Source organism: Eschrichtius robustus, chromosome 16 (assembly GCF_028021215.1).
Source record: "Eschrichtius robustus isolate mEscRob2 chromosome 16, mEscRob2.pri, whole genome shotgun sequence".
Taxonomy (NCBI): Eukaryota; Metazoa; Chordata; class Mammalia; order Artiodactyla; family Eschrichtiidae; genus Eschrichtius; species Eschrichtius robustus.
This window is the reverse complement of record NC_090839.1, coordinates 64,791,158-64,803,217: the sequence shown is the minus strand read 5'-3', so window position 1 is coordinate 64,803,217 and position 12,060 is coordinate 64,791,158. Positions and strand designations below refer to the sequence as shown.

General features: G+C 46.7%; 1 protein-coding gene across 5 annotated transcripts in view; it reads right to left on the bottom strand.

The window, feature by feature from the left end:
• Positions 1 to 12,060, bottom strand: part of SNX29 (sorting nexin 29) — a 565,105-nt gene that overhangs the window by 85,613 nt on the left and 467,432 nt on the right. The window lies entirely within an intron of this gene.

The window sequence follows — 12,060 nt, the reverse complement described above, 5'->3', positions numbered from 1 at the left end:
GGTATGGAAGGATGCTCACTGCAACACTGTTTGAGTAAGGAAAATCATAAGCAAACTAAATATCACCACTCTGGGAAACTCTCTGGCAGTATCTCCTGAAGTGGAACATATGCCCATCCTCTGACCCAGCAATTCCATTCCTAAGTATAGACCCACAGAAATCAGGGCTGATCTCCACCAGAAGACATCTACATATAAGAATGTTAATTACAGCACTACGTGTAACTGAGCCAGACTGGAAGCCACACAAATATCCACCAACAGTCAAAGATTAAAAAACGTTGTGGGGCTTCCCTGGTGGCGCAGTGGTTGAGAATCTGCCTGCCAATGCAGGGGACACGGGTTCGAGCCCTGGTCTGGGACGATCCCACATGCCACGGAGCAACTGGGCCCATGAGCCACAATTACTGAGCCTGCGCGTCTGGAGCCTGTGCTCCGCAACAAGAGAGGCCGCGACAGTGAGAGGCCCGCGCACCGCGATGAAGAGTGACCCCCGCTTGCCACAACTAGAGAAAGCCCTCGCACAGAAACGAAGACCCAACACAGCCATAAATAAATTAAAAAAAAAAAAAAAATGAGGTCTAACCTCATTTTAAAAAACGTTGTGATATATTCATACAATGGAATATTCTCAATGGAATTTATACAATGTGACTTACTCACACAATGGAATACTACACAGCAATTAAAAAACAAATGACTGCTCCTTGCAAGAGCACGGATGAGTCTTACAGATGTGATGCTGAGAGAAAAAAGCCAGACAAAAAGGAGGACAGAGTCTATGATCCCATTGATGTCAAGTCCTAAACCAGGCAAAACGAATCTATGGTACTAGAAATCGGGAGAGTGGCCACCCCTGTGGGGAGAGTGAGGAGGAGGCTTGGAGTTGAGCTAACAGCCTATTTCTTGGTCTCCGTGTTGTTAGCATAGGTGTGTTCATTTTGTGAAAATCCATCAAGCTATACACTTAAGATTGGAGGTATATTATACCTCAATTTAAAAAATAACAACAACAACAACAAAACCCACCACCACAACAATAAGAGAAATGAAGAGGGAGAGGAAGGAGAGAGAAGGGAAGAAAGAAGAACCCAGCATGCATATGTCTGAGTCATCACAGGTTACAAAAGAATGGCAACCAAATTAGTGAGGCTTCCCTGTAGACCTCTTATTTCAAGCTAGCATTTGAGGTGTTGTGCTAACAGCTAACTGGCAGCATCTCATTGGATCATCATGGGAGCCTGTGCTGTAAGCGCCCTCGCTCCATGTGACAGCTGAGACAACTGAGTCACAGGCTTGCCCGAGGTCACGCAGCCAGCGTGTGCCAGAGGCGGGGTCTGAACTGCGGCCAGTGAGACGCCACAGCCCACACGCTTAACCCCTTGGCCTCTGGCAATTTAGAAGCTAAATTGCATGGCTTCTAAAAATGCCCACAGCCCATGGAGCTGCAGAGAAAGTCAAGGGGAAATGGATGGCTTCCTCCATACATGAAGGACTCTGACCCCAGAGACCTGGTAATGGGGACAAAACTAAAATGGCAACAACTTGAGAAATTAAAGCTGTTTTTTCCCCGGCTTGCTAAAGATGAACCAAGATCGCAATACCCAGTTCTCAAATGTTAGTGGGAGTGCTGAAGGGGAAGGTAGCGATTATTCTCACTTATTGGAGACGTGAGTAAAAGCTGAGAAGTACTCTTCCGAGTTGTAAATTTTAAGCAGTTGTCCAAAAATGTGAGGGGGAAAAAGCAGATATAACGTGGTTTAAGTATATTCAGAAGGCCTTCAGAGCTAGAAGGAGAGGTTAAATGATGACGTACAAGTTATTTAACAGCCCCAGAAATATTTGAGGCAACACTTAATGCCCAGGAGTGAGTCAAGTGTGTTATAATTCATGTCAGTTTCCAAACCAATGGGTCCCACACTGCTGCATCAGGGGCCTCACCAGAGATGAGTAAGGGGGAGCTGACCCATTCTGGCTGGTGCACTGGGGAAGGGGGGGGAGGCCAGAGCCCAGGTGTGTCACACGGCACGGCTAATGCAACGTCACTGTAGACCCTCCTGCAAACATTCTGTGTTGGGTCTATATCCAGCTGGCAGGTAGGGCCTAAGAATCTTTCTAGGAGTAATTATCAAAGAGCTGTAAGTGTTAAGTGATGAAGGGAACTGAGGAGAAAGGGAATTGGAAGTCGTACAACGCTGACGTCACACACCGATTTCTATGTAGCTTGAGTTCATCTGTTCATCAAACATGTTTAACTCAGCACCTACTATGCGCCAGGCACTGGGTGAGATGTTGAGAAGACAAAGACTCACCAGGCCTGGTTCTGCTCTCTAATTCCATGGGCTAATGGGGGTGGGGGTGGGGGTGGGGGAGATGACTGTGCATCAGGCAGCCCAGAGGCAGCCTGGGAGAGGAAACCAGAGGAAGGATGGCTAACACTCTGAGTTCAGGTAAGGCTTCCTGGAGTAGGTGGGACCTGCAAGGTCTGTGACCTGAGACCACCAAGATGATTCTCTTGGAATCAAACTCTCCATATGCTACATGCAGAAAACACAGGGGATGGGACCAGAGCAGCAAATACACCTCTAGTTGCTGGCTCGGGATTATTCGTTTATAAAATGACCTTGATTTTTTTAAAAAATAAATTTATTTATTTTACTTATTTATTTTTGGCTGCGTTGGGTCTTTGTTGCTGTGCGCGGGCTTTCTCTAGTTGTGGTGAGTGGGGGCTACTCTTCGTTGCAGTCGTGCGGGCGTCTCATTGCGGTGTCTTGTCTTTGTTGCAGAGCACGGGCTCTAGGCGCGTGGGCTTCAGTAGTTGTGTCATGCGGGCTCTAGAGCGCAGGCTCAGTAGTTGTGGTGCATGGGCTCAGTTGCTCCGCGGCATGTGGGATCTTCCCGGACCAGGGCCCGAACCCGTGTCCCCTGCATTGGCAAGCAGGTTCTTAACCACTGTGCCGCTAAGGAAGCCCTGACCTTGATTTTTAAAATTGGATTTTAATTTGATGTTATAGAAAAGTCCTCCCAAGAACCCCTCGCTCATTAAATATGTATCCATATCTGCATATGTACACTTATACATAGTCCAGGTCTAGGGCTCAGCACTGTCTCTCTCCTGAGACAATTTTTCTGGCAAGATGACTTCGGCAACTGCTCTCCTGGAAAATATCTTAAGAGGCCTTTACTGTATTAAAGAGAAACACAGATGTGCGATGTATAATGAGCCCAATTTCTTTTTTCTTCTTGTTTAATACATTAAGTACCAGGACTATTTACACAGTGGTTGGCAGAGTGTCAAATAAGAAACAACTTTGCGTTTATGGCTTCATTCGGCTGGAGTTTCTTTTCTCTCCTAAATTTCTCTTGGAAAAACTTCAGCTTCAGGGGATGGTGTCTGAGCTCCTTGTGTCTCCGTTCCAGTTGGGTGCCGGTATCTGCACTGCCTTCTGGATCTTCTTCCACATGAGGGTGTTTCTGGCAGAATCCCGTGAGATGTTGTATCTTCACAGAGAAACCTGTGGTAACAGTGACTTCCTGCAGTACCGGCTCCTGGATTTGGGTGTGGGTTTAGAGGCTTCTGGACCAGGAGGCACAGTGCCATTAGAACGAGTCTGACTCAATCCCTAACAGGAGCCACAGGACCCTGGGCAGTGTGTTTACAGCAACTGAGCCCGGTTTCCTCACCTATAAGACATTTTTCTACAGGGCTTGGCAACAACTTCATGATGAGAAAATGAATACAGAGCCTCCAGTATATATGACAAGCCGGGCACAGGATGGCTGCTGGCATTACTGTACACAGAAAAACAGGGTGTGGAGGTTCTGGACGGACCACCTATGTCAGGCTCATCCACTGCTCAGGCTCACGGTCCCAGCATCCTCTACAGTAAGGACGCGCTTATGTGTCTGCTTGCTCCATCTCACAACCAGACCATATGCCCCTTTAACAAACCCATATGTAGTACTTATCACATGCAAGCCAGTTGTGAGCACTTTAGAAACGTTACCACCTTAAATCCTCATAACATCACTAGGAGGGAAGTGCCATGACCATCCCTGTTACACAGAAGGGAAAGTGTGGCACAGAGAGGTCAGATAACTTGCCCAAGGCCACACAGCTAGTGAACCAGCAAGAATTTTTTTTTTTTTTTTTAACTCTCAGGGTTGGCAAAGTCCTGCAGAATGAATACATACACAAACGAATGAATGACTGACTCTCCATACACTTAGGTTTATCAGGAAAGTTTATAAGCCTTCGGGTCAACTGTGAAGGCAGCAGCTCCTGGCTCTAAAAATGGTCCCTAAGTGAGGGCAGGCGGTATGTGAGGCCTGCATGGTTCAGCAGAAGGGAGAGGCAACCGGGGGCCCCGGTGTCCCCTGCTCCCTGATTTCTACACCAACGAGGTTCAGAAACTGAATTATGGAATCAATGTAAATATCTACCAACTGGGCAATGGCTAAATAATCTACTCACCCACCCTCCAGGGTCCTCTGCAGCAGACCTGTGGTGAGAGGGTGAAGGCTTAGGGCTCTGCAGACTGTCTGCCTGGGCACACACATCAGCCTTGACACTGCTGAGTGAGATGACCTTGGACAAGTCACTTCACCTCTCTGTGTCTCCATTTCCCCAGTTGTAAAGTGAGGTACCAGTAATGTTCTTTTACTCCAGGCAAGGAAAGAGGCACGAGGTAGGCAAAATAATGCCTCCCGCACAGATGTTCTCACCCTAACCTCTAGGACCTGTGACTACATTATCTTACATGGCAAAAGGGACTTTGCAAGGTGTGACTAGGGACCCTGAGATGGGGAGATGATCCTGGGTTATCTGGTTGGGCCACATCTAATCTCAAAAGTGGAGAACCTTTCCCTGCTGTGGTCAGTGGAAGATGTGACTATGGAAGAATGGTCAGAGAGATGCAGCGTGGAAGACGGCAGAAGGGGCCACAAGCCAAGGAATGCAGGAAGCCTCTAGAAGCTGCAAAAAGGCCAGGAAACAGATTCTTCCCTGGAGCCCGCAGAAGGAACCGACCTGGCCAACACCTTGACTTTAGCCCAGTGAGACCTGTGTCAGACTTCTGACCTCCTGAACTATAAGACAATACATGTGTGTTGCTCTAAGCCACCAGGTCTGTGGTGTTTGTTAAGGCAGCCATAGGAGCCTAATGCAGATGCACTGAGAAAACGGGCACAAAGATGGGAAGGACGTCCCCTGAACTGCCTGCGTCCCCACCTGCTCCCTCATGTGAGATTGAGCACCGGGACTCCTGCTGGCCCTTCGAGCATTTTCCCTCCTGCAGCAAGCAGCTCTGCTTCCCCCTCCTCGCTCTTCTCCAAGTGCACTGGAACCCTCCGCCAGCCCACAGGATTCACTAGTTTTTCTCCCTACAAGAACCTGAAGTTTGTGAAGGCAGAGACCGTACTTTACTTTTTTTTAATTTTTTTTATTTTTTAAACATCTTTATTGAAGTATAATCGCCTTACAATGGTGTGTTAGCTTCTGCTTTATAACAAAGTGAATCAGTTATACACATACAATATGTTCCCATATCTCTTCCCTCTTGCATCTCCCTCCCTCCCACCCTCCCCATCCCACCCCTCTAGGTGGTCACAAAGCACCGAGCTGATCTCCCTGTGCTATGTGGCTGCTTCCCACTAGCTGTCTATTTTACATTTGGTAGTGTATATATGTCCATGACACTCTCTTACCCTGTCACATCTCACCCCACCCCCTCCCCATATCCTCAAGTCCATTCTCTAGTAGGTCTGTGTCTTTATTCCCGTCTTGCCACTAGGTTCTTCATGGCTTTTTTTTTTTTTTCCTTAGATTCCGTATATATGTGTTAGCATACTGTATTTGTTTTTCTCTTTCTGACTTACTTCACTCTGTATGACAGACTCTAACTCCATCCACCTCATTACAAATACCTCCATTTCATTTCTTTTTATGGCGGAGTAATATTCCATTGTATATATGTGCCACATCTTCTTTATCCATTCATCTGTCGATGGACATTTAGGTTGCTTCCATGTCCTGGCTATTGTAAATAGAGCTGCAATGAACATTTTGGTACATGACTCTTTTTGAACTATGGTTTTCTCAGGGTATATGCCCAGTAGTGGGATTGCTGGGTCGTATGGTAGTTCTATTTGTAGTTTTTTAAGGAACCTCCATACTGTTCTCCATAGTGACTGTATCAATTTACATTCCCACCAACAGTGCAAGAGTGTTCCCTTTCCTCCACACCCTCTCCAGCATTTATTGTTTCTAGATTTTTTGATGATGGCCAATCTGATCGGTGTGAGATGATATCTCATTGTAGTTTTGATTTGCATTTCTCTAATGATTAATGATGTTGAGCATTCTTTCATGTGTCTGTTGGCAATCTGTATATCTTCTTTGGAGAAATGTCTATTTAGGTCTTCTGCCCATTTTTGGACTGGGTTGTTCGTTTTTTTGTTATTGAGCTGCATGAGCTGCTTGTAAATCTTGGAGATTAATCCTTTGTCAGTTGCTTCATTTGCAAATATTTTCTCCCATTCTGAGGGTTGTCTTTTGGTCTTGTTTATGGTTTCCTTTGCTGTGCAAAAGCTTTTAAGTTTCATTAGGTCCCATTTGTTTATTTGTGTTCTTATTTCCATTTCTCTGGGAGCTGGGTCAAAAAGAATCTTGCTGTGATGTATGTCATAGAGTGTTCTGCCTATGTTTTCCTCTAAGAGTTTGATAGTGTCTGGCCTTACATTTAGGTCTTTAATCCATTTTGAGTTTATTTTTGTGCATGGTGTCAGGGAGTGTTCTAATTTCATACTTTTACATGTATCTGTCCAATTTTCCCAGCACCACTTATTGAAGAGGCTGTCTTTTCTCCACTGTATATTCTTGCCTCCTTTATCAAAGATAAGGTGACCATATGTGTGTGGGTTTATCTCTGGGCTTTCTATCCTGTTCCATTGATCTATATTTCTGTTTTTGTGCCAGTACCAAACTGTCTTGATTACTGTAGCTTTGTAATATAGTCTGAAGTCAGGGAGCCTGATTCCCCCAGCTCCATTTTTCGTTCTCAAGATTGCTTTGGCTATTCGGGGTCTTTTGTGTTTCCATACAAATTGTGAAATTTTTTGTTCTAGTTCTGTGAAAAATGCCAGTGGTAGTTTGATAGGGATTGCATTGAATCTGTAGATTGCTTTGGGTAGTAGAGTCATTTTCACAATGTTGATCCAGGAACATGGTGTATCTCTCCATCTATTTGTATCATCTTTAATTTCTTTCATCAGTGTCTTATAATTTTCTGCATACAGGTCTTTTGTCTCCTTAGGTAGGTTTATTCCTAGATATTTTATTCTTTTTGTTGCAATGGTAAATGGGAGTGTTTTCTTAATTTCACTTTCAGATTTTTCGTCATTAGTGTATAGTGTCATTAGTGTATAATGCAAGAGATTTCTGTGCGTTAATTTTGTATCCTGCTACTTTACCAAATTCATTGATTAGCTCTAGGAGTTTTCTGGTAGCATCTTTAGGATTCTCTATGTATAGTATCATGAGAGACCGTACTTTAAATCATCTTCGCCTCCCCACACCTAGCAGAACACCCCTGCACTTGCAACATGTTTGCCAAGTGGAAGAATTCATCAGCCTCCGCATTCCTCCAGATGCCTGCTCATTCCCACTGCTGGCTGGGGTCCTGCCATCATCCCTCGGGCTGCATCGCAATCTATGCCTCTTGGGAGCTGCAAAGGCGCTTTCCACGGCTCAGCGAGTGCCCCTCGGTTCCTCCACCGCACACTGGTGTATGTCTTTTTAATGAGAGTTTTAATGCATAATTTCTCCAACAAGTTGAATTATCTGCAGCCCGGGGGAAAGCGATTTGCCTTGCCTTAGTGCCAAATGAACTTTCAGAGACCGACTCCATTATCCTAAGAAGGCACAACAGTCCCTCAATTCTCATTTGCTCACTGAGCAATAATGTAGACTTTTAGTAGCAACATCAAAAACACGGCCTCCACCTCAGCCCTCACGCCGGCGAAGTCCTTTTGGACAGCGAGCTCCAGCCCACACCCTCAGGTTGCTAGGCAGCCCGCTTTCCTGTCTGCAAAGGCTTGCCAGGCTCTTGCCCATTCTGCAAGAAACATTCAGCCAAAAGTGGAGTGGGAACAACCTCCAAAGATACCCTGCAAGTTATTCTACTCACTTTTGGAATTCAGATTTTTTTGATTTTGTGCCAAGACCCAGGGAAGTAAAGAAGAAAGTAAAAGGGAAACTTCCATTTAATTTCTGTTCATTTATTCATTCATTCAAGCCATGAGTGTCTCTGGCGTGTCAGATTCTATACTAGGAGCTGGAGAGAGCAGTGAACAGAAACAGACCCAGGCCCCGTTTCCTGAGCTTCCATTCCAGGGCAGAGAGATGGACGCTACTCAGGTACACAAAGAAATCATTTCCACTCATGGTATGTGCCAGGAGAGGCTGGGAGAAAATGAAAACAGAGTAATGGGCTACAGAGTGGCACTGACAAAGGTGCTGGGGAAGGCTTCTCTCTGAGGAGTGGAACTGAGCTGAGACCTCACAAGCTGGAGAAGCTGTCCACGCAGAGACGGGGAAAAGCTATTCCAGGCAGAGGGAACAGCAGGTGCAAAGGCCAGAGAATCCCATGGAAGTCTTAGGAGGTCAGAGTGGCTGGTCTGTAGAGGGAGAGGAGGGGGGCACGAGATAAGGTAGGGGAGGAAGTGGGGGACCTATCAGGGGACACCTCACAGGCCACAGCAAAGAGTCCTGAATTTAACTGGTGCCGCTGGTGGCTTTTAATCAATAGTGATACAATCTGCCTGATGGCATACAAACCTCACTCTGGCTACAGTGAGGGAAAGGGACTGTAGGCAGGGCAAGAATGGAAATATCTTTACAAGTGCTCTGGGCACCCTGCCCATTTATAACTGAACACATACGTGGCATATGGAGGTAAAAGAAATGATTTGGTGAAGACAAATTTTGCATCCAGAAACTATAAAATGTGTAAATTTAATCAATTTTTTAAAAGTTCAAACTGGGGTTAAGATCACATTTTACTTCTAAAGCTGGGGAAATATCTAGAAATTCAGGCTAGAAAGATACTCCTCTGATGAATTTTAAAAGGCTACACTATGTTTAATATGTCCTTGAATACTGTCTAGGACTGTGGATTCTGGAGTCATGTGGATTCTGGAGTCAATCATTTAACGGGTCCAAGGCTTAGAGCAACAAGGTGCATGTAACTCAATCCACCCAAGGATGTTCTGTCAACGTGCCTTAATGGTCCAAGTGGGCAAGCATTTCACCGGCGAAGTGATCCAATCAAAGAAAAGATTTTGATGTAGTACATTTTTCTGGGTCAATTATCAAAGATCTCTAGAAAATTTGCCCTCAGGGTATCAAAGCAGGTACCCTGAGCAATCAGACCCAGTTGTGGCCAGCGCAAGCTTGGTCTCTAAAGAAGAGTTCATCGTTGGCCTCTGTTGGGCGCTGAAGTCCTGAATCCTGACTCATTCTGCCCTTGAAAATCAGACAGATCCTCAGATCTGTCCTGGGCATCAGCCAAAGTGTACTCTGGTGGGGGATGGGGTGTGGGGGAGTGGAGGGAATCAAACTACAGTTGGACCCCGACCAGCCAATTAAAAGCTAAAGGGCTGCACAGACGAGAAAAGAGGCTGAGACCCCAGGACAGCTCTGAGCTGTCAGATTCCTGAGTAAGAGAGGAAGCTGTCAGATCCGCCCCTGACCATGCGGGACAGGACCAAAGACCTAGTTAAGAATCAGCCAGTGCATGTGTACGAGCCGGTCATCACTGGGCCAGACCCACCAAGATGGTACCTTAATGCCAAGCTCATTCATTTGCAAATAGGGTTGTCCTGGGTGCCCTACTGATACAGATTTCACAGGCGAAAAGGCCACTGCTGCTGTAGGTCAGTCCAGGATTGACAGGGATGGGAGGACGGGGAGCAGGGCTGCAGGTGACCCACCTCAGAGGGGAAACTCCCTCGCGGTCCCTGCTCCTGGCACAGCAGAGACAGGACTGCTTCACACTCTTTCTCAGTCACGGAACTCCGGGAAGCCCCTCCTACCCCTCAGGCCTACGCTTCATCTCACTAAACCTGAGCCTCGAACACCAACACACTTAGGACTGGTGTTGTTCTTGGCAACTTTGTCTTGTCTTAGTAAGTTTTGCGTAACTATAAGGCTTGAGGAGAGAAGGAGTGGGGAGGGCGTCCCTTTGGGCTGCAGAGAAATCATTCAGCAAGTGTGGGTCCCAAAGGTGTCCGCATCCTAATCCCAGAGCCTGAGAGCACCTTACCTTACATGGCAAAAGGGACTTTGCAGAACTTGAGGTAGGACATGATCATAGATTATCAGGGGCAAGGGGCTGGGAGGGCACTGTGGTCACAAAGGTCCTTATTAGAGGAAGAGGAGTCAGAGAAGGAGATGTGACTATCTTGGTAGAAGCAGAGACCAGAGTGATGTGATTGCGGCTTTGAAGACAAAGGGGGCCACAAGCCAAGGGCCTCTAGAAGTTGCAAAAGGCAAGGCTCCTCTGCAGCCTCCAGAAGGAACGCAGCCCTGCCTGCGCCTTAATCGGAGCCCAGAGAGACTAGTTTTAGATAATAAACCTGAACTGTTTTAGACCACTAAATGTGTGGGAATTTGTTACAGCAGCCATAGGAAGTGAAAACACAGTGAAAGACAGACATGTCCCCAGTTCAGCCTTGTATAATTCCCTCAGGGAGACGCAGATGGGCCGCGTTCCCTGCAGGTATCGTGGAAGGGCTGCTTCCGTGTAATGCTCTCTGCAAATGAGAACATCTTATAGGGATAATATGCTGGTTATGTAGAATTTTGTTCTGTGACATTTTAAGACATTCTGGACGGGTCCCAAGATCTGTATGAGCCTGCAAGTCATTAGATTAAATCAGTATATAGTCCCCCCACCTCTTTTCATAAGAATTATTGTACTCCTTGCTATGAACAAGTATAGAATTTCTAAGTCTTCTGTTTTTATGGGCTCAACTCTACTTTTCTTCAACAGAAAAAAAAAAGAACAACAGGTTTATTCTGGGCCTGAGATAAACCTGCTTTATAACTGTTCAAATTATGTTCCAGCACACCCTGATGTGATCAGGTTTCTAATCTGGTTTAAACACAGAAATCTCTGAAGATGTAAACAGAACGGTCAATGACAGTTTTCTCTCTGGAATTCCCAAGCGTGGGGAGTGGATTATGGAAACTCTTGCTCTGGGTTTTCTATGATAAAGACTGTAGGAAATCCTAGGCAAGGCGCCTCCTCCAGAGACAAACTAGGAAGTTCATGGCTAGTGGAATCTGCACAAGCTTTCTCAATGTGATGGCGCTTGGTCCCCTCACTTCCTGTGCTTCAGCACCACCCAGAGAGCTTGTTAACCCACCCTGCTGGGCCCCAGCCGCAGAGCCTGTATTCCAGCAGGTGCGGGATGGAGCCCGAGAATCTGTATTTCTAACAAGCTCCAGGTGAGGCCCACGCTGCTCATCAGGAGCCACACTCTGAGAACCACAGGAGGAGAGGGATGCCTCCTATCCAAGGCCCGTTTTCTCCCAGGTCCTGAGAAGGGTCCACGGTACCTCATCTGATTCGACTGCCCCTGCCAAGCTAGTTAACACGCTGCAATTGATGAAATGTCTCTGTCTCCTACTTGACAGGAAGCCAGGGGTTCTCCGGCTTGGCTGCATCCAGGAGCCACCTGGAGAGCTTTTAAATCCCTCAGTGCCCAGGCCTCACTCCAGACCAATGAACTCAGGATGGGGCTGGGCGGTGGGCAGGTCTCAGAGTTTTTAAAGCTTCCCAAGTGATCCAGAGCGCAGCCATGATGGAGAACGGCTGCAAACGTGATGGAGGGCAGAACGATGCTGGCCGGCTGAGGCAGACAACACAATGGGGCCCGACGCCCGGCTCGGCTGTCATCTTCGGTGCCCCTTGCACTGTGACACTTAACTGGTGCTCAATAAATGCTGGCTGGATGAATGAATGAACGCTAATCGACCAGCAAGCATGCGCGGGGCAA